The sequence below is a fragment of the Falco cherrug genome, chromosome 15, assembly GCF_023634085.1.
Source record: "Falco cherrug isolate bFalChe1 chromosome 15, bFalChe1.pri, whole genome shotgun sequence".
Taxonomy (NCBI): domain Eukaryota; kingdom Metazoa; phylum Chordata; class Aves; order Falconiformes; family Falconidae; genus Falco; species Falco cherrug.
The window spans coordinates 21,762,872-21,786,160 of NC_073711.1; the positions used below are offsets into that span (position 1 = coordinate 21,762,872).

At 42.4% G+C, this 23,289-nt stretch overlaps 1 long non-coding RNA gene across 1 annotated transcript; it reads left to right on the plus strand.

Moving 5' to 3' along the window:
* The first annotated feature begins 1,911 nt into the window (after positions 1-1,911).
* On the plus strand, positions 1,912-22,644 carry LOC129737450 (uncharacterized). Its single transcript, XR_008735323.1, has 4 exons — positions 1,912-1,984; positions 17,266-17,562; positions 17,684-20,255; positions 20,402-22,644. It is a non-coding gene; the product is annotated as an uncharacterized LOC129737450 (long non-coding RNA).
* The last annotated feature ends 645 nt before the right edge of the window (positions 22,645-23,289 follow it).

A 23,289-nucleotide genomic window follows, 5' to 3' on the forward strand; every position in this document is an offset into this window, starting at 1 on the left:
ATTCTACTTTGTTTATTAGAGCAAAGACTGTTAGCTCTGTTTTGCTCATATCTTGTAAGTAAACATAGTGACAACATTCGGTGGGATAGAGATGATTAAGGTGATTAACCATTGAAATTTGGTGCCACACAGAGCACAGAAGAAAAGGACAGCAATTAGTGCTTTACTATACTAGAAACACTATTAAAGGTAATAAAAATGTTTCTCTATTATTTAGGGTTAATGTTAGAAAAGAGAGGGTTTGGTTTTGGTCCAAAGCAGTAGACACAAGCATTGAAGGAGGGGAAAAACCTTTTAACCAAGTAGAAATTTCAGTTGTGAGCTGTAAAAGGAAGTTGAGCTGAATATTGAGAAGAATTCTAAAAGATAAAAACAATTTCAATTTGGTAGTTCTTCACTGGTTCTGCAGTTTGGCAGCTGTCAACATCTCAAAATATCATCTCACCCAAACCGCTGAAAGAAAGAAACCCTTTGATTTTTCCCTTGAGGTTCCAAGCTGAAAATGGACTCTTTGTAGTCTCAGCCTCATTTCAGACAGGTTTGTTTTTTTTTTTTTAAAACATTCTTGCTGGCAGAAACGACTAATTCATAAATAGAGTCTCTGTTAATTAAATAAGTTTTATCGTTTTAACTTGCCTTTTAAAATGGAAAAGAAAGTAAATCTCTAACATTTTCTTCTGTATTATGAATCTTAAGGGACTAAGCATCACATTTCTTGCATCATTAATAATGCAAATTAGTTTTTGTTTGGGTCTCATATAAGTTTATAGTTAGAAGTAAATATTTAATGCACAGATCTGGGAAATCAAATCACGTATAGCAGAAGTTTTACTTTATAGTTATTGAAAGTTAATGCACGAAAGATGGGAGGCACTGTGGTTTCTGTTTATTTAACCTTTCTGGCTCTTGCTTTTCTTTCAGTAGAACTCTTTGTAACTTGTCATTAAACACTGCTGTATTCCTGCAGTATCTGTTTGTACTATCTTTACAGTAGCCACAGCCTTCAGCATTTAGTACCGTTTAAAAGTAAAGGTTAAACATATACAGCATACTTAGGGCTATAAGGCTTATATTTTTGGTCCTGATTATTGGCAGGGAAACCAGGTGATTATTTACAATAGTATCTAAAAATTTGTTGACCTTGCAGCAGTTTTCTTAGTTACCTTAATGAAGCAATGGTCAGATAGCCAAATAAGATTAAACTCCACTTGGGGCCTCTCTATCATGCATAGCAGTGCCTCGTGAGGGTAAAATACTTTGTCTTGTTTACTTGCTAGCACAGGGGTGGACTGCAGCTCGTGTAAGTGTATATACCCCATGGTAGGCTTTTCTGCCCTGCGCTTTTTCACATTATTCTTGTAGTACTGTACCTCTCTCTGTATGAAAAGTCAGTAGGAACGATGCTATTTCAGACAAATTATAGACGTTTCATGACTACATCTGTGCTTTCTATAGTGACTTTTTTTTGCATGTGGTGGGTAACAAAAACAAGGAGTATCCTGTTATTTTGTGCATGAAATCTGGTAGTGAAAAAGACACTGGAGAGAATTCTGCAGTGATAAAAATTTAAATAGACCCATTTATCAATATGACAGAGATTTGACCTGAAAGTTAAAGTGTTTGAAAGTTAAGTGGGGTTGTGTAAAGAAAGTTGAGGCTGCGCTACAGATAGACCGTAGCTTTTGTAAGTTATTAAATCAAAATAAAAGGTATTGACAAAACAATAAATTGCCTGTATCACCCGATCTAATAGCTTCTGGGAGCACTAAATACATTCTCCACGCTAAAGATGTGTGAAGCCTTTCCCTTTCTCATACTTTTGTTCTCTTACCCGAAAACATTTGCACCGTGGTTGGTTTTATAACAGACTTGGCACCGACTTGCGCCTGTGAGTGCTTTGCCAGAGAACTTGCTTGGAGCAACATCGTGGGGAGAGGGAGCGGTGGCATCGCTCGGCTATCAACAGGATTATTGAACTTCGCAGGTGGGGTCTGAATCGCTGTCTTGGGGCTTAAAAGTAATAATAATAATGGCACTAATACCTTTACTGGGAGAAGGGAGAGCACGTGGCGGTGCTCTTTGCTCTCCTCGGGAGTCCTCAGCACCATTTCCATGCTGGAAATCGATAAGGTTCGGAGTGGGAGCGGCGCCTGCAGTCCCCTCCAACGGGGGTGCTTTGGGGAGCGAGGAGCCCTGTGGCACTTCATGCCACCTACTTAATGATGCCATGTAAACACTTTGCAGTGACTGTCATCTTCCTCAGGGAGGGGCTGAGTTTGCTCATGGAGGGGGAAGGTGAATGGCAGTGGGACCCACCGGGACTGGGAGCAGGCAGGGGGCAGCTTTTTACCGCCAGATGCATAAGCTGGGACCTGTTTTTTCCTCTGGCTCCTCCGCCTCTATGGGGTTGGAGGGGCATACCCCCTACCTACAGCTTCCCCACCGAGGAGAGAATGAGGCTGTCTCTCTTTGGCTTGAAAACTACACAGATTTGAGACTATTTCCCCTCCTGCAGATTTTTCCATGGAGAGGAGCATAGAAGACATTACTATTTATAGTGCACAGTACGTGTACACAGCGTGACATCCACCGGCTTTTCAAGCAAATATCCCACCAGTTTGGAGGGGGGAGGCTTTCCATCTTGGTGTCCCCGAGATGCCCTGTCCCCTCTCCCGGGGAGGTGGGCAATCACGCAGGGGTAGCACCCATCTCCCCATGTCGATAGGCTGCTTTCCCTTCCTTTTCGATGAAGATACTTGCCCCCCTGCCGTGGAGCTGATCATGAGGCTCAAAATCAAAGCAAGTTTTCAGCACGAATAACATGAGTTTGAAGAGGAGGGAGAGGGACCCAAAGCAAGGGAAGTACAAGGGGGTTGCAGAGCATCTGCAGAGTCTGGTTTGGGGGCAGACCACTTGTGTGTGTGGGGAGAAATGAAGACGGAGGAGTGTGTTGGTTTACCTAAGGGTTTTGGGGAGTTTTCAAGGGGGCGAGGGCCAGCAGGGGGCTGAGGTTTCCCCACTGCCCGCTCCCTGCCTGGCCGCTGGTGGCTCTTTGTGTTCGTGCATGGGGTGGGGGAATCGGAACATCTTCATCTGAGCTCGATTCTTGATACGGAAAAGATAGCTGACAATGGCAATAAAAATAACAGTAAGCAGTTGGAAAGGACCAGCTCAAATCGTGCTCTGTCAACAGCTTTGCAATCTGTATAAGTATGAGTGGAAAGACAAACAACTCTGATTTCTCTTTAAGAATGTGAGTATCCATTGTCAGAGATTTAAATTAGGATGTTTTACTTGTACTGTATGTAAATTCCTTCTTGGCAAATAACCCATGTCCACTAATGTATGTGTATTTTGGGTCTGTATAGTTTTGGTCTCTGTGAAATACAATGAAATTTGATAGCACACAGAAATACTTGCATGGAATGTCAAATTTTTTGTGTGTGCTTCTCACATATCCATAAAAGAGTTTACACATTTCTAATTACTCATTCAAAAAGAGACTTTACAGCACTTTTAAAAGAGAGCCAATTTTTTCCCTACTGTGTTCTGTTTTTACAGCTTGTGGAAAGCTTATTTAACGAAAGTTTAAGTAATCAGCGAAAGTCATTTCTGAGAAAAGACTGACAGATATGAAGACTCTTTTCACACTTCATAAGAGGTGGAGAGAGTAGCCATAAAATTTACAGCTGAATACTACTCTGTTTAGCTTAAGTTATAGAATTATTAGTGTTTCAGGCATATGATAGATTTTTGGGGAGGTTGAGTATTTGAAATTATTTTGTATGCTTTGTGTAGCTGAGCTAAGCGTGCAGTACTAATAGCAACCTTCCCCTCCAAACCCAGCAACCTGCGCGCTCCTGTGGGACTGATGTTGTGCTAAAAATACATGTTTGCAGCTGACTTAGCTTCATGATACATTAATAAAATACTAGTGATATGTTCCCTTTACAGAGGCTCACCTTTGGCTATGGAAGTATGAATTCCTGGGAGATGGAAAGGAGCAGGCGGGGTATGTGGGTAAGAAGGGAGCCATTAAGGAGGTCAGCACCATCAGCATCTCTGTCCCAGCTTCTGCAGAGCAGGGACATGCAAGTTTTACTGTATGAGAGACCTGGCTACAGAGTGGTTGAGAATAAGTGACTACTTCTTCAGCATGTCATGGCCAATTACGTGTTAAAAAGGGCTGAATGAACGAGGAATAACTTGGTTGTATTATGAGACTGAGAAATGATAAATCTCCGTTTCAGCTCATACAAATGGGCATGTCTCTTACAGATAGTAATAGGCACTTGAGTGTGAATCTTTCTAAATATTATGAGATGCCCAGATGCTATGGCAATGGGTAGCACATACAAATACTTACAGCAATGTATAAATAAGCAAACAAAAGCAATTACTTAAGGCATTTGCACGTAACGCTCTCTGTAGCATCCTTTCAGCCCAGTATTTTTGGTAGATGTTACTGCTTACCCAGGAGCAAACAGCAGAAAGGCTTTCACAGTTCTTTAAAATAACACGAATTGTGTGAGCTGGAGACTAGTCCCACTGCAGTTATGTTGAGGTTTGCCATTGGTTTCAACAGAACAAGGACCAAATCAGGCAGGCATCCTTCCTCCTCACCAGGGCAGCTATGGTATAATATTAGCACAGTGAAATGGCTCACCGTACGACTTACATCAGTATGCAGTTTAAATATCCATAGTGTAATGTTTATATTTTTTTAAATTCACTTTTATGTGAGCCTAATACAGCCAGCCTCATAAAGCTCACTCTTGCACCAGATTAAAGCGGTGTCTTTGTAGCATTTACTGGTTGTTCATAAATCACGGTGGCACTTTGTTACTGTCCACAAGCTGGGTTTTGCGCTAAAGGTTTCAATCATTAAGATGTACAGTATTATCTCAGGCATAGTTTTAGTCCTAGAGAAATTGTGCTGAGGTGCTTTTGTCCGTCTGGCATTTGTGGAAGAGGTGTGTGTGCAGCGTGCCGTTTGAAAGCTGATACACACGGTGCCATTAGCCACTGTATTAATGAGCACTTTAACTAAATAAATGGAAAATTCTCCTGTGTATTTATGCAATGCAGGAAAAGTACTTATCATACCAGTTTGCAAATGCCCAGTGTTTACCTCTGACACCTATTTCAACTCAATGTAAGGTTTTCTGGGTGTCAAACACTTAGATTTCAGGTAAGAAACTTGATTGCAGGAGATGTGCCTTGGTTTGTCAGACCCTACAGGTTTTCAGCTTTGGCTGCTAATACCAACAATTCCTAAATCCTATTCAGTCAACTCTGAAAACTGTATTCGGGAGGCGTTCAGTGATCCTGCATTCAAATGGTTAATTTGCACTACGTTCTGTTAAAGAAAAGGAAAACTGTCACCCTGTCATTTTAGAGTCTGACACTAAGCTTGTCAAAAGAGACAGCTGTTAAACTGAATTACTGTTGACATGCAGAGAAACGGCCCTTGCCAGATGTAAAGGACATCTGCGGCAATGAAGTGGTACAGGGTGGCTTTTAAAATGTGGTCATACTGGTATTTGAATAGAGCGTCTATGGCATTAAAACATGGCCTTGACTCAGACAGTTTAAGGCAGCGAACCAGAGCCAATGAGAAGCACAAAGAAGTGCTGATCTGTTGCTGTATCCATAACTTATGCATGAATATGAAAACAGTGCTGTGTCAAAGCTATTAAGCTCTTATCTTGTATCCAGGAGGATGTGGGTTTAAAACACAGTAGGAAATATTTTGTATTTCTGGGTCCTTGAGTGTGCGGGTAGGTGAGGTGTAAATTCATAAGGTGGATTATGCAGGGAATGAATAGAAATAAGTCTTCTTGTCTTCAGCTAACAACTGCTCCAACAAGAATTGCAAAGGGCATTAAGCTTAGGAAGTGAGGGCTGGATGTGCCTCGCCGGCGGTTCCGATAAGGCTGCCAGCGTGCAAAGCGTGTGGTGGGTGCTGGGGAGGTTCTCCTTCGGAGAGGGGAGCAAATAAAAATGGAAAGAGCTGCACAGAGGCGCCTATAAAATTTTGTCCATGTATCTTATTGTGGTTTTCATAAAAAAGTCAGGATACTGAATTCATTTAATAAAAAAGTGTAGATACTGTAACTATTTTATAACTTAGCGATTGAACCAGCAGTAGGGAATTCTGCACGTTATATAAGTGCATGAGTCTTTGATTTGCATGTTTTTAGGGTAGGAATAAAGCTGCTTTGGAAAAAAATAGTATCAGTTAAGCAATTTTGCTAAATGTATGAAAAATGAAATGTTATGAGATGCAGCATGTATTCATTACAAAAAGAAATTGATGTTTGAAGCTAAAAAAAAAATTCAGGCCAAACATCATTCTGAATATGTTAGCAGATCATATCTTGATTTATTTGTAAGTTTAGCGGTGGCAGAAACCAAAGAGTTTGCCAACTGCGGGAAGAAGGCAAATGATATTTCAAAGTTGTATAGGCTAAGTTGCCCCTTGGTGCAGGAGAGCAACAACAACTATTTGCTCTAGGCAGCAAAAATCATGGAAGAGGTGGGTGTGAGAGGTGTTTTCTTCTTTGTAAGAAGAAAGTTTGTTTTCCAAGCACCTGGGTTTCGCTCTGCAGAAAGCTGATGTTATTAGAGATGGACTTGTTCCCCTGAGTTTCCTCTAAGGATGGTGGAAAGACCAGGGCTCGTGTAGGTCTTGAGATGATGAGCTGGTGCCCTGCATCTCTCTGAGAACATCCCATCACCACAGAGCGCATTTAGCATCCTGTGCTGCCCAAACCGCATGGCTACTGTTGCCCCTTCGCCCACAACTGCAATGCCAAGAGGTGGATGGTCTGTGCCCGTGGTCCAGCTGGACAAGCTCCAGATCGCTGGAGAGGTGCACGGTAGCACGTGATTTATGGAGGTGGCTCTGTGCAGTGTGGAGGGGCACTGGGCAGTGCTGCTGCCAAACCTGCCCACCGGGCCGCCCGCACATGTAAGCAGCGGTGCTCCCACCGGCCCATATGGCTGTGCTTGGCTGGTTCACGGCAGGAGACAGCTTTACAAGTACAAATATCCGTGATCTAACAAGGCCCATCCTGAAATCGCATTTATCAACAGCTGCCAGAGGTCTGCCATGTAGGAGGGAGGCAGCAGGCAGTGTCAGCGTTTCATCGCGGCGGCGTGGGCAGCAAGCAGAGAGCAGCCGTCGTGCTCGTACTGTCCCCAGCAGCCGTCGACTGGCGCTTGGACCCAGCCTTTGCTGGGAGGCTTCCGACTGGAGCGGTCAGGATGACCGTGCTCCCCTGGGGTCAGAGCACATGGGAATGTTTTGGGATCTGTGGAGTTGGGAGAATTGGTTCCTCAGGAATAACTTTTTTATGGGGACAAGGTAGCTTCTTGACAGCAGCTCATTTCTCAGCCTGGGGGGTTTGGTAAGATCTTGGTGACAGGTACAGGAAAGGAAATGTAAATAAAACTGTTTCATTAAAAAAATTTGGAATGTATTTTAGCTTGCGGATGACAAGAAAGCAGGCGGCTGCCTTGCAGGACCCATCAACACCTCATATGTGTGCTCTGTGGACAACTGGAATCCACTGGATCTTCCAGCCTGGTGGGGTAAAGGCAAGACAGACCTGGGACGAATTTACTTTACAGCAATTTTCTGCCTTCTCTCTCAGCTGCCGCATGTGCCGTTCTCTGTGCTGACCCAGCAACGTCAGACAAGTCTGTGCAAAGACAGCGGTGGTTCAAAACCATCCCTGTGTCTGTGCCGGGATGGGGCTTGGGTGGTCGTCTTCAGCCCACCAGTCTTATGGGAGTTATTTGGGCAAAACACCAAATACCTCTTCAGAAGGATGTTGTGTGCTGCAATAAAACTGGTTGAAACCTCTGTCTCCGGTCTTCTCTGCTTAGGTAAGGCTGCAGCTCAGCGTTGCAGGTTTTATCCAGTGCGGACTCACCTATTTACATAAGTTTAGCTATGCTGTAATTATTAACTTTTTACAAACAAGTGCAAGGTGGAACATTTAAATAAACAGGAACAAGCTTATTATTAGATGGCATGTTTTTCTGTGATAGCTCTTATAATATCATCATTAGTTTATTAAAGCTTACCATGAAAAACCTCTTTCTCCTAATCGAGACTCTTTCATAGAGCTTGCGATTTTGATTGACACCAAAATAAAGTAACTAACCTACAAATTATAATGTATGATCTAAATGATGTATAAATGCATTATTCGTAAGGCATTGCAAGTATCATCAGTATGCAACATACGCAATTTTAAGAAAAAAAACACCAAAATTACCAAGATAATAATAAGGCAGAATGCAGCTCTTCTTGTGAATGTTCTCACTGCATGCTTTTATTAATTGTAATCATCAAACAAACCTGGATGTCAACAGCCATATGAACTTAATCAGGTAATCAGTCCCAGGTCAAAAATTAAAATCTATGCATTCTTCTCAGAAATGCACCCCAACCATGTGAGTTGTCAAACAAGCAAATTTCTGTCATTGAAGTCATGTTTGTAAATATGTCCCTACTCACCTGTTTGTTGACGTTGGGAAGGCATCCTTCTCATTTCAGTGGAGCCGAGGACCGAAACTTCCTGATTTTTGTGCCTTCACTGGGAGATGCTCTCTGCCTGCTGCGTGCTGACACAGCGAGCAGGGCTGAACTACTCCAGCTGAAGATCTACCCCCAAGCTTTCGTTTCCCATCTCAGTATTGCAGACAACATGGGAAGTAGGTCAGTGGCAAACAGAAAATAATACACAATGGCTTGTTATAATCCATCTGTTTGTTTGGGAAAGCAGTGATCTCCAGGGAGGAAAAGTACTCCTTGCTACTTTCTAAATACTGTATTTCAAACTGGGGGTTCCAGTGCAGCTTTTACGTAGCCTGATCACTGCTGGTCGCTGTAAGAAGGACCTCACACAACTGGAGGTTACGCCGTCAGGGCTCTGACTTTGCTCAGCATGGCCGTCTTACGGCGCTGATGCTTGGGGAGCACTGTGACCGTGTTTTAAATTTGACGGTGCAGGTCCTGTAGTGGAAGATGTAGCTCTTGCCCCTAGAGGTCTGTGCTGTAAAGTGAGTTAATAGCACATTTCGGGCTAGATCTGAGTGCATATTATAAAAGATTAGTTTATTTCTTGAATTTAACACTTGGCCCTGCTTAGATTGTGGTTTCTATGAATATTTTCCCATGTAGAGGTATTTTTTCTCTCGTTCTCTGTAGTATGAATTGAAGGAATACACACTTGCAAACCGAGGTGGTTGTTACTTTTCCTTGCTTGGATGTTCATGGCATGTTTCTGGCAAACATCTAAAATTCAGTTTCCAAGGCTGTAGACAACAAAGGGCATGTCTTGCAGAGACAAACTGAGACCGATGCAAATAAGTATCCTCACAGCGTGATGGGAACCCTTCTCAACGTTAAAAACCATCAAAGTAGCTGAGATACGCATGTATGCTGTAGCTCCATGTACAGTCAAAATACGAGGCAACATTTATTCTGGATTTATACAGTTTAACACTGCAGGGAGTTTGGGATCTTTGTAAACTATAACCCCGCCATCTCCAAAATGTTTTTAGTGGTGCAAAATCTTTTGTGATCCAAGCTAGTTCGCTGTGTGACTAGTTTCAAGGTAAGGTCATGAGGAATTATATTGTTTCTTTAGTGTAGTTTTCCCCCGTGTGTAATTCTTGAAAGCCAGCTGCAAACTTACTCTTTGCTGACTGGTTTGGTAAGCCATGTGCTGCATAAAAATCCTGATATATGCCTGATGTGACTTAAGCTAAAGAAGAAACAGAGATGAACCAAGGAGGAAGGTGGCACCTTTTCCATCTTTCTTTGCATTTGAGCATGTTTCTTGTTTCAGTGTCTTTGTCATTAGAATTTAATCTTTTTGGAAGCACTGTGAAAAGCCAGGTAATATCTTTAGACTGGCCCATGCCCACAAAGGTACTTTAAGATTAATTTTACAGGTACAACTATCTTCTCCAAACGTCAACTTTTTCTCTTTTTAACCATAAATGTAGGTATTCTACTCTTCCTGCTTTGTTTTCTTCTTAGAAATGCCATTTATTACCCTGAATGGAGTAACCATGCACTGAATAGAAGTTTTCTCTAAATTAAATGGAAAAGCCATTTTTTGTATATGTTTTCTCATGTAATTAGCTATCATCTCATTATAGGTAATCTAGTTTTCAACAAAGGAACGCAGTTTTGGTTATTGTTGCTTTTCTGTGGGGATTTTTCCTGGTTTATAAAAGCTATAGGTATAGATGAAGATGAGGACAGAGGAGCTGCGCTGGCAGTGCTCACCAAGTAGCTGATTTACAGAAATGTGAGTCCTCTGGGGCAGAATTGCAACCAGATGACCAATACACTTTGCATTTTATTTTTTTTATCTGGCTACTTAGCACTTCTTACTGTTTCTCTTATATGAATTAATTTAGCCTATAAAGCACCCCTTGCAATAATCAATGACTCATTACACTGAAAACCCACAGGAAAGGTTAATTAAATGAAAAGTGTGCAAGAGGAATGTTCAGCTTTTGTGTTTCTAGTGACCCAGATATTTGGTGCTTTCTCTTTGCCGAGTTTTCGTAGTTCAGATGGCTTAGAGTGAGGTGATATTTCCCAGACATACCAAATCCAGTTCATTTATCATCAATATCCATAGGAAATAATGATCTGTTTATACATCGCATTTCTCTGAGCTCTGTGAGGTTCTTGTTATGAATTCCTTCCAGCTGCTTTTCTCATTCCCACAGAAGAATTGCATGTGAAGGGTTACTGCTTAGCCATCAGTTACTCTAACGATTATTGACTGATAACCACCGGTAATTCCAACTCTCTGACGATCTCTGATAAGGGTTTTCTATAGTTATTACGCTCTAAAATGTTGCCTCACCTATAAAGGTCGTGAACTTCAGGTTGGGTAGCTGGTATAGCCACCTTTTCCGGATCCTTGAATAGAAAGAGGTTGATAATATGGAACATGGAGCTTTTACAGCTGTAGAAATGGTGTGTCAGGCTGAGAGTCAGTTCCAAACTCCTGCTTTCTGCCCCATGGCAGTGACTGCGTCCCTCCCTTTGGAGTCAGCTGCAGCTCGGCAGCAATTGAGGTTTCTTTTATTCTGGCCAATTATTTTTTGAGAAAATAAGTTAAGCCACAAATTAAAGCAATAAGAACAAGGTTAAAAAACAACCCACTCCCACCCCCACCCATGGCAAAGCTCCTTCCCTCGCCATTCTCTGCACCGCTGCTTTTGCAGTGCACTGGCTTTCAGTTCCGGTTTGCTGTTCCCCGCCACACACCCCCCCCCCCCCCCCCTTACTGTTCATCTCTATTAATTTCCCTGCATCCGTTGTAGGTTTATGTTTTCTTTAAGATCGGTATGTACCTGCAACCAGGCAGACTGGCACCATAGCAGAGCAGATGAGCTGCTCCCATTCTAGTTTAGCGGGTGATCAAATGCAAGCCTGGGAGAAATCCCATCCTGGGAAGGGTCGAGCCGCTCACACCAGCAATAATTACTTCCCTTTTAAAGTAATCTGGGAAAAGAGGGGGAATAAGAGAGGGAGGAATGAGTCCTCTGTTCCATTTTCAAGCAGCAAGACTTTAAGTCAATTTAGCTCAACATGCTAATTAATATGTCCCAAGAGCTGTAAAGTATAGTAATATAGAGGGTGAATTCTTTAAAGCGCAGGTGACCAGCAGAAATCTGGCTGAATACGTGGCACTGCTTCTACTTTTGGTTGTCAGCTAATAAATTGCATTAAAAATGGTGGCAACACATTAAAGATTTTTGTAATATTTTGTTCTCAACTGCAAGCAGTTGTAATTTCTGTAGAGATGTTATACTGTGCTGTAGGACAGGGAAGGCAGCGCTGTACGGGTAAATTAGGAAAAAAAGATTTCAATCTGAAATGGCTGAAACCTGAGATACAAATGCACATATTAACCCAAGCGATGTTTTTTTAGGGAGAAAACAAACTAAATGATATTAGTGCTGTACTGAATCTATTTGTTCTGTGAAGCAAAAGCTGGGTATCTTCCTTGCTCCTTTGTAATTTTATTAAGTAAAATTATAGAAAGCTTTTGCCTTAACGTTTTGGTCCAATCTTTTCAGTGCTGCAGGGGACTGATGGTTGCATAGCTGGCTTTCCGACTACTTTGTCCCTCACCAGCCTTTGCAACTCAGCAGGACTGATGGATTATAGCATTTTGGAAATCTGGCCCTAAATTCTGGTGTTTACAATACATAAAAGAGGTTGAATTGTGTATATTTTGCTCTCAACCTACACTATATTCCTTTAAGACAATAGCAAAAAAATCATATAAAATTGTCTCTTTATTTGAAGGTACTTTAATATCAGAGGAGACTTGCTTCCAGCTAAGAAAAATTTTGTTACAGAACTAAAAAATGTTTGATTTACCGTTGCATCAGATAAACTTTGTTAGTGCGCAGTGGCACAATGCTGATAATTTAGAAAGTCACAGGTTTTTCAGCAGTAAAAGATCCCCGAAGATTGCTAAACTCAGTGGGAAAATGCAGCACATAAATCTGCAGTGAGAGGGCTGGGAGAGGCGGGGAGCGGGTCTGCACTCCGTTTTGGGAATCCCAAACCACTGCTGAAGGACATTAGAGAGAAACAAAAGTGAATAGATGATATCTTGGGACATAGATGTTAATTTCAAAGAATTTTCATGTGAAGTATGATGTCAGGCAAGAACCCACCCAGAAATCCTCAAGTCACTGGAGACTCCTGCTGTCCTTTGGCATAGTGGGAAGTAATCTGGTCTAGCGGAGGAATCAGCCTATAGCTGCTGCATAGTCCCAAAATATAGTCTGCAATACATTGTTGGGCATTGCAGCTAGGAGAAGTGGTCACTGGAGGCATCAAGAAAGATGGAGAAAGGTCCAGGCAAGAAAAGCGTGGCCAAAGTTGATGAATAAACCGGTTTCATGTGATGGGTAGAAGAACTGATGTTTAAGATGAAGGGTTGTCTCGCCCAGAGTTGGCCAGCCCTGGATGATTTCAGAAGTGATTGTATAGTTGAATCTGGGAAGAGCCGGAGAGGGAACAGCAAAGCCACCAGAGAAAGGCAGCAGAGGAATTTGACAACAAACTCTAGAGAGAAAACACAGTGCCATGAAGGGGGAGGATGGTCGGGCACCTGCTGTGACAGCTGTGACTAAGCATACAATGACCAGATCAGGGTGAATAATGAGAGAATCTGCTCATTTAAGAGTGTATATACAAACCCAGCGGGGACATGAAACTGTTTTGCTTTGTTTTACTGATAATGTGTTATTGGAGTCATGTCTCTGACTGTGTCCTAGAGTGGGTTCAAAACAATTACTTATATAACAGGATATATTTAAGTCAGGGAAGAGTGGGGAGGGAGAAATGCCTGTATCTCAATTTCTGGGTAAGAAGAAAAATGAAATGACGTTTTTCTGAATGGATTATTGATTTCCATTTTTCTGACACAGGAGTATCTGTCTGAAGCACTGGAAGCCCCTTACACAATTTGAACTGTAAAGTTATTGATGAATGAGATTAAGCCTCGTATACATCTTTTGCCAGCTGATGGCTCATACCCTAACCTGAACTGCGTTATTCTAAAAAGTAAACTCCTTAAAAATAAGGTCAGTCACTGCCACCTGCAAAGGTGGGAGCCCATGTCTGGAGGGCTCCAGCCTGGTCTGTGGTGGCCGGGGCAGGCAGGCAATAGCTGGTGCAGCCCCAGGCACGCTGCCTTCTTGTGATGCTGCCCTCTGCAAGCAGTCAGGCATCTCCTGGATCAGCTTCGGGGTTAAAGAGCCTGATTTTGAAGCAGCAGATGCATGGCTCTAGCAAAATTTCATCCGTATGGGAAAGAAAATTACATTTGCTGCTCATTTACAGAGCGAAGTAATATGCAAGGCAACATCAGCGAAAACAAAGGGAAAAATAAAACTCAACAGAGTGGTTCTTTGGGCACCGAGAAATAGCATGGTCCAATGCAGCTGCCCGCATTGAAAACCTGATTCTCAAATAATGGTATTCTATGCAAGAATAACCACTACTACTTTAATTTTAAATGAAAACCGCATTGAGAAACTTCGAATACAAAGACAAGATTGGTGGAACATAAATGCCTGGTGGGTGCATCCAACCAGCACAAAATATATTTTGAGGGAGCTGGAGCTCAGTCCCTTCTAGAGTGCACTGTGCTTACAGATCATCTTGTACAAGGGATAAATTACAGCAGGGTTTGTCAACTAATTTGGTGGACGTATGAATTCTTTGTCTATTAATCAATGTAGGGAAGCATGAAGCACCTATAAACCATTCATCTCACTTTAGCTTCTTGTTTAAATTTAATTAGTTGTTCTGATTTGATTGGAAAAAATGGAGGTACCTTTGAATATAGAGGTGTCGGATGGAGAGTCTCGGATAGCACTTACTGCTGTGAGATCCTCAGGGCAACGGGTCAAGTAGTTTGGACTTTTTTCCAAAATGAGCAGCCATAAACATTCCTTACAGGGTAAGACCCCTCACTCACAAGCAAATAAAGAAGATCCTCATGGTGCCAGCACCTTGCCAGTGTGAGTGAAGTTTGTGGCAGGGTGAACAAGTTCATTTCTCTTTTATGCCTGGTAGTGTTTTCCCCCTCTTTCATCGGTTTCTCCATTCCTTTATTGTTGTATATATGTACAAGGAGGATATTTAACAGGGAAACTTTATTTCTTCATCTTTTATCCTTAGCCTAACTTTTTCTACTGCTGTCAGTGTTAAAAATGTCATTAACCACAGTCACAACAGATTAATGTGGGTTTTTTTTTCTTAAATCCCTCACAAAATTGTTTACGCTTTCTTCCCATAATTTCCATGGGGATTATAGATAAAGCTGTAACACCTATATGTAGTTATGGTATGTTTTATACCGCACATGTAGTATGTGGTACAGGTAGTTGCAACTGCAATCATGGAAAGCCTCAGTGGGTCACTTGCATTCCATTTTATTTCAGTTTGACTTTAAATCAGGAATATTCGCTTCTTGTTTTTTTATATGGGAATGCTTTAAAATGCTTTTATAAAATGAAAAGTCATTGCTAAGCTTTAGAGTCCTGTAGACAAGACCTGAAATCTGCAGCTTCACTAAAACTCATGCAATAAATATGATATACATCGATGCATGCTTACTATGGATAAATATTGTTCTCTAGGTAGTGCCTAGAAATTTTAATTAATTTCAGATATGCCCTATTTTTGTCCATGTATGCAGATTTCAAATCTGTGCCTTCGCCGATTTTGACACTGTGCAATGATGTATCCGAGCTTTCAGATGTCTGGCTCTTAGAGTTGTGAAATGATAAAACAAACAAACCCAACCATTTCAGCCTTGTCAATCTAGTTCTCAGTGGACAGATGCCCTGGTGCTAGAAAAGCATCATCCCATGCAATACCTTTTGGCAGTGTCTAAAAAAAGCTAGAGATCTTCTACATGCAGAAGTAAGACTGCCTGCTCATCTCAAAAGAAATGGTGTTTATGGCCACACTGAAGCTCCTGGATGAGGTTGCATGGGGCAACGTGCGTAACCTCTGCGCCTGCTGTGCCACGTTTGTGCATGAGTAGGTGATTTCTGGTCTCTGGGATAATCAGTCTGACCTGCTTCTGGAGCAGCTTGCCTTTGGACACTGATGGATTAACGGGTGAATGTCCAGGTTTGTGCACTGAGGTTTCTGGAATGTGCTGGGTTCCTTGTTAGAGATTGTGGATTGCATCATGAACTAATGCAATGGTATAATTAATTATGGATTTAAATATTTTGTTGGATGCTTATCCGGTGGAAATTGACTAAATTTTCTAAGAAAATGGGAAGTTTTGGGGTTATGTTGGCACACCAGCAGGGACAGCCTTGCCCTGCCGGTGCATGGCCATGGCTCTGTAGCCTTGAAGGCCATCGCTGGAGGTCCCAGCGCAGTGCCCGAGCAAAGCAGTGGAGGGGAATGGGCCTCGGGGCCGGTCTCCTGCCCACACAGTCAGTGTGGGCGCAGCTGAGCCCCAGGGGTGTGCAGTCCTGGCGGGCACCTCCCGCCCAGCCCAGCCCAGCCTGGTGAGGCAGGGTCTGGCATGGCAGACAAACCACCCTGAAAGTCTTGCAAGATGGGTTTGAAGACACACCGAACCCACTGGATTTATCGTATGGAAAACTGGCTATGACTGAGAAAGCCGGTTAATTGTTTTTTCTTTTTGGCTAATGGTTTGGTTTTAATGTCACATGTGGTATCACAAGAAGTTGCAGCATTCGGGCATTTTTAATGAATTTGTATTGCTTGCATATTAGTAGGAATATTTTCACTGCAACAACCACCATAAACAGTTTCCACACTGGGGTATGTTATACTGCCACCAGAATTGGTTCTTCTGATGGTTCATTTCTTTTATGCTGAGAATTCAGGACCAATTCAGCTTGGTTTTATGCATCATTAGAGATTTACAATTACTTTGCTATAGTTTCTTTCTGGAAGCCTATCTCTCATGGTTAATGCTATGGAGTCCTGTTGTGTAGAGGCTGGTATTAGCCACCTTATAGCAATAAAGCGTTTGAGAAGGATTTAGAATTATGAGTGGCTAAATTCTCCGTGCAGCAACTGTAATGCTGTTATCCCTTGCTGAGCTTGGGTTGAAACATTTTTATTTTTCTCCTCAAATTAGAGAAAAATGCTGTTTCTTCAAGAGGTTTTGAATCATTTACATGTAATTTTTTGTTGAACCACTGCAGTCAGAAATGAGGAATTGTGAGAAATTCCATTTGGATTTCATGATGCTTAAAATACAGTTAGATTGTATTAGTATATAATGAAGAGAAGGCCTCCTCATTTTTTATCTCATTTTTAAAAAGTGTAATCATTATTTGGGACTTTCTTTTGATTTTTAGATTTTTACGTCTGTTGCTAAAGTCAACAAATTTCATAAGTGTTGCCTTTGGACAAGAAGCACTAGTTCTGTATGTGTTATAATCCTTATAATTCACATTTTAGATAAATACAGTATTGCAGTGAAACAAACATGATATGCAGTGAATAATATGGGCCTGATCTAAAGGCCATTAAAATCAATGAAAAGATTTCAAATTAACTTTTATAGCCTTTAGATCAGGTTCTAAATGGGCAAATTACAGTTACGGAGTTTCCCATTTACATACCTGTATGCTGCATTTAATATATTTTATGGAATTGAAATTACTTGGTACTCTTTTTCATGCTTTTTTTAGGATAAGAATTTGCCAAGGGCATCAACAGCAGTTTTCCCAGGCTTCAGCACAAGGATTATATAGTCAATCCACAAATGACTCAAATCTTTGAAAAAACTGACATGGTTATCAGAGAGGCTTTGACGACAGCAAGGACGGGAGCGCTGTCTGGCTTATTCCCTCAGAGATTCTGCTTCCCCCTCATTAACATACCCAGGACATCAGCACTGGCCATCGGTCCCAGGGGAATTGCTCAAAACTTTTAAGGGAAGACGCACAAGACCTCACCCCTGCATTATTTCAAATAGATCAAATCAGGTTTGTCTTGTGTAAGGTTAGAAGAAAGGCTGGGGCACGGGGACATGAAGGGGGAGATGCAAAGGTGGCAGGGAATTTTCAAATCCATTGTTATAACTTGATAATCTTTCTTCCTTTACAGGGTTCTTCAATCCCACCGAGGATGCACAGAGCTGATCTCTAAGGCTGTGATACCTGCTGCTGCTGTAAGTGTGAAAAAAAAGCTGCCTCTACCTGCTCCCTCTCAGTGCCCTGCAATGAAAAACGCTTTCGGAGCAGCACTGGAAATAAGCCATCAAAATATCTGATTAAACCTCTCAGGAAACTGTCACTAATCACCTTCTCTCCTCTTGATGGAATATATTTATGCATTATAAATATACCTACTACGTGTGTGTGCTCCATAAATCACATTCAGCACTTGTATATGATGTATAAGCACATTCTATAGAATACACACAAATACAGATGCCAAACTCCCGCAGAGTTCGTCACTGGAAAACCTCTGAAAGGATCTGATCCTTAATATTTAATGGGGGAGATGCTATTTCCTTCCTCAGCTTTTATCTCTGGTTTGACACAGTCATTAAGTTTGTTGTTTCCTTGCAAGATTATATAATTTATGACCTAATTTTAGACTTTTGTGTAACAGCGCTCAAATACCGGTGGCGTATCTGGATTCCTTCTCACAGAGTGTTTCAGCATTAGACACCAGCTAGAGCATGAGCTCAGCTACGGGCTTCCCATCGGCAAGGAGTTTCAAGCATTGAAAGAAAACAGCCCAACAATATTCAGGTGGCATTACAGGATTAGCTTGTGGGTTGGGTTTTTTTCCCTGTAAGAATATGATTTAGCAGCTTTTCCAAACCCTGCCGCATGCAGCGGTTGGCAGGAATCCCCTCTCAATACAGTAATCACCCCACAACTCCTATTACTTAAAATATTTTTGTGTAGCAGCTTCTGACTTTGAGGCCAGTCTGGGACAAATTGATGCAGCCTTCCTCGCAGGGAGGGATGGACGGAGCTGGGGAAAGCAGGTGAAGAACGTCAGTGCTTTAAAATGACTGTTGGCCCCCTCGCCCCCTGGGAGAAAGCACATGCTCGGCAACCACAGGCTGGCTGGGGTGATTTTTTGCTGCACAAGATGTTGCCAAATAACTCTGAAACGAGTGACGCTAAAGCTGTAGTCACGTTTTTCTGTGTCTTCTGTGTGTCCAGGGTGATTCAGCGGTGTCATAAATACTGCCATGAGTTTCAGGTATTTTGTCAATTTAAACCATATTGTTTGGACCAGTCTTTCATCAAATTTAATATATTGGCTACTGCGTTAATGCATTTTGAGAGCACTTTATTCCGTGTTTAAGAGGGAAGCGGCTTGTGGTTGCGCACAAGGTTAGATGCTGGCTTTGTGCCTACAGTACAGTTATGAGGGCTTTTTTCCTTTTTTTCTACCTTACCCCGAGGTACCTAATCCAGATGACAGAGGTGGGGTGCACCTCAGACCAGCAGCATGGGCAATAGGGACCACATACGTACAGCTCAACACACTCCTCTACCACAACAACGTAAGCGGCAGGGGGAAGTGGGTGCCTATGTGAAAGAAAAATAATCCTCATGAAAAGGTGACATTATTTCTTGGAATAAGAAAGATTGGAGAATGTACCTCCTTGGCTTTAATGGAGCAGTTCCAGGAAAGCAGCAGCAACCAAAGTGTTTTCAGTATCACATAATTCAAGAGTAAAATCATAATTCCAATTACTGTTTCAGCCATTTCTGGCCTTGGGAAACCTATGCTAATATTTATTATTATATGATTGACCTAGGATTTCTTCATCATTTACATTAGCTACTACGATATTCATAGTAACATCCTTTAAATCATATAAGCAGATGTCAACAGTGCATGATGAAGTCACATCCTGCAGATTTTTTATTTACTTAGTCCATTTTTTTCCTGGTAAAAATAACATTGTGAGATGCATAATCTCACCTCTACGAGGCCTCTAGGGGCATATATAATCACAGAATGCATTTTCAATAATCTCAAAAAATGAGTCAATTCTATCTGAGGTACAAACAGTTATACAAAGTCAGTATTTCACTTCCATCACTGCCTGACATCATCTTCCACACAGTGCGACAAAATTTGTACTTAGCTCTTTGACATGAATTGCCACAAAGCCTTTGGAACAAAAAATTGAGGAAAGCAAGGAATTAAAAGGGAATAACTTGATTGAAAGAATTTAGCCCTGTTTCTGGGTGCCGTATTTTGATTTGTAATTTTGTCAGATGCTTTCTTGTAATGTCTGGACTGGCCATTGACACCTCTAATCTCAGTTCTTCAGTGAGGTGCCTATGCACAAACCAAACAGGCCGTTGCCCAGAATATTCAAAGCTGGAAGCTGATCTTAGTCATCTAAATATTTCCTTTGCACGGGTAAGTATTTCTCTCGGCGAATTAAGATACTGCATTTATTTTGCAGGCAGGTTCTCCAGGTGCGCTGCTTCTGATGCTCTTCTGTGCCAAGTGCTGCAGAGCGGGCAATACCTGACCACAACCTCCCTGAAAACAGTTTACTGTTCCACACAGGCATTACCACCTGTAATTCTTATCAGCTTTAAAACCCCTTTTTATTTTTTCTGCCCCTTCCAGCACAGAAGAGGGCACCAAAGGGGCTCCTTGGTGTCGGAGAGATGAGCTCCCCACTGTGCAGGTGAGGTGCCAAGGGCAACCTGGGGCTTCTCACAACCTTCAAGTAGATTCAATATAACTATATTTATCCACAAAGAGACAGTAATTTATTTTTTTTCAGATTGTTCTTCTCTCAAAAAGTTTTTCTTTTCCGTTTGTCTCCCATAGCCACCACTCATCTCCCTGCGAAGTGCAGCTCCTGCTCTCACCCAGCGCTGGAGAGCAGAGCCGGGTCCTTTGCAGCATCTCCCTGGGGCACGTGCTGCATCTGCAGGCTCAGTGCAGTGGGACCATCAGTGCCAGCTGGAGAGGGCTGGCTTTGATCACCTTTGTCTCTCACCCATCACTTTTTTGCTGGAGTTAAATTTTTCTGGACTTACATTGCCTTAAAGGGTTTACCTGGCTCAGCAGGTGCCAGGTTTAGGATACTTCGGGTGGTTTGTGGATCGTTTTGGACAAATGTTTAAGGTTCATGGGCCTTATACAGGCTGTCAGGCAGGTGGACTCTTCTACTCTCTGGGCATGTAGCCCTAAAAATGCCCTCTCATTTCTAGAAACAAGGTGAGGTTAGAAGGTCAGAGCAGTCCTAGATCATGCTTCTAAAGATTAGCAGTGTGTACTAATTATTAACAGTTTCTGTAGTGGTGCAGGTTACAGACACGGGACCAAACACCTGCAATGAACCTCCTCAGGTGAAATTCTCCTGGGCTGCAATCACATTTTTTCTGGAGAAGAGACTGCTGGCTGTGCTCAGGGCGATCTGCCTGTTCCTGGCTGAAGAGGCACTTAAAATCTACTGCTAAGAGACTTATTAGCAATGTAAAAATGAATTTGAAGCAAGAAAAGTATTCTTCCTAGAAGAAATGTATTTTTTGTAAAATCAGTGTTGCTGACAGAAGTAATTGAGCTAACTCCTTGCCACTATGGATGTTATTTGTTACCCCTTATCTTACCAAAGCAAAGGTTGCCAAATGCTTTGAACTTTTTAAATAATTGTTTCCAAAGTATTTTGGTGGGTTTTTTTAATATATATATATAAATTCTTTAGAGAACAGCTGGCTTCTAATCCTTCCTCTTCCAAAGCTTTTACAGCTCAGCTTCTTCCCACTCTAGATATCTTTTATTTTCCCTGTTTAGCTTTTAATATTTCTTAGATATTATAAAAGTCTCTTGTACGGGTAAATCTAGAGCTTTTGCTCAGACTGTAAAAGTTGTTCCTAAAGCTTTAATAAACTGGAGTGAAAGACAAGGGGGGGAAAAAAAGAGTTTTATTCGACCTGCTGCACGTGTTGGGGCTGTGGCTCGGTGGCACATGCTGAGCGCCTGGCCAGTGCTGGAGCAGGGATCTGGCCATCGGTCTGGGGGGGTTTCTCTCTTCAGATAACTGCTTGGTGCCAGCGGCTGGTGGAGGGCTTGCCCCTTCCCTGCATATTCATTCCTTCTGGGCTGAACTGGATCCGGGTGCTGCTCTTCCCCCTCCAGCCCCCCCACCGGTGCTCACTGTTCCCTCCTGTGCCAAGGAGAGGGACACAGTTTTCTCGCAAACACAATTTTTTGTTGGTTGCATTTCACTTTTGCAACCACAGCAACAAATATTAACCCAGAAACAGGACAGAAAGCTCTCCCAGAGTGTGTTGTTAAAGCAGTGTCAGAGGCCTGCAGGAAAGCTATGGTTATTATTTGCATAAAAAGAAGCAAACTCATGGATGTGGGAAAACTGAAATGCTGGAGCAAGAGATGACTTATTCAATCATCCGGGAAAGCTGAACTCAAATGTTTTTAGTTATCTGTCTAGCTGCTATCTAACTATTTCTTTACTTATTTTGCAAAAGACACAAATAACGAGAAACATCTGTCTCTAGCTGGAGCAGTTACCTCGCCTTGGGTTCTCAGAGGCAACAGGGATGGGTGTGGTTTAGGCAGACCTGTATAGCCCAGAAAAACAAATGACAGCTGACGCTGCAGAGGGGCGGTGGGTGTTAAATCCCAGTCTTCAGCCTAAGGCAGCAACCTAAACCAGGGATCGGCAACGCCCAGGCATTTGTGGGCAACTTCTGGAGTCACTGGAGCTTCATATCAGATTCCAAAGGAAGGATCCTTGTTGAGACACCTTGTGTCAGTGTGAAACCAGGAACACAACCCCCCCCCCCATGGACAGCACAGGGCTCCTTGGCCCTTTGTCTAGTCAAGATCCAGCTGCAGTTGAGGGATGCTGACGTGTTTGTGCTGTGGGGCCATCGCCCAGCTGTCCTCCAGCATCGAGTCTTAAGCCCAGATTGAGACTTCTTGAGTCTTCAAGTGGGAACTTGGTGGTGGGAGACTCCCACCAAGGCTGATCTTCCCTCCTTCCAAAGCCAGTGGTGTCTGGTCTTAGGTACCACCAGCAGATCCCTGGGCGCTTGGTTGATGGTTTGCTCCCTGAAGCTGAAGTGGGAAGGGATTTAAAATTTCCAGTATTTTTTTTTTTCTGAAAGAAAAAAAAAAGGATTTTTCAGAAGGCACCTTACAGCAGAGCCCAAGTGGGAACTTTCGTGTTCGATACCATCCATCAACGGTGCGACACTGAGGGAGCGGCTCCTCCAGCTCCTCTCGTTGCGGTGGACAGAAGGAGCTGTCAGGGAGCTGCGTGCGGCCGCCGCGCCGAGCGGGGCAGGAGCCATGCTGGCAGAGATCCCTTCCACGGAGGGGATTTCTGCACTGACAATTTTTGGCTCCTTTAGGTTACTTTGGAGCTGCACAGAATATGTAATGTTCTGCACTCGCGGAGGGGCTGACAGGGAACTTAAATACAGATTGCAAAGATAGATCATCTCCCAGCATCACTTTGTTTTCTGTTGCTCTAAAATCATTTTACTTGTTCCTGCAGCTACTATAAAGCCAGAAGAGCTCTCTATATTTGCTTCCCGGATGCCTTTTTCTCCTCCGCTTACAACTATAAAAGCATCTTTTCATGCTCCAAATCAGAGATAAATTGAAATCGCTGCTGAAGAAATAAAACACAAGGCTAATCAAATTGTAGCACAGGAAGCAGCCTTCAGCCAGTGCATTTTTTGAGA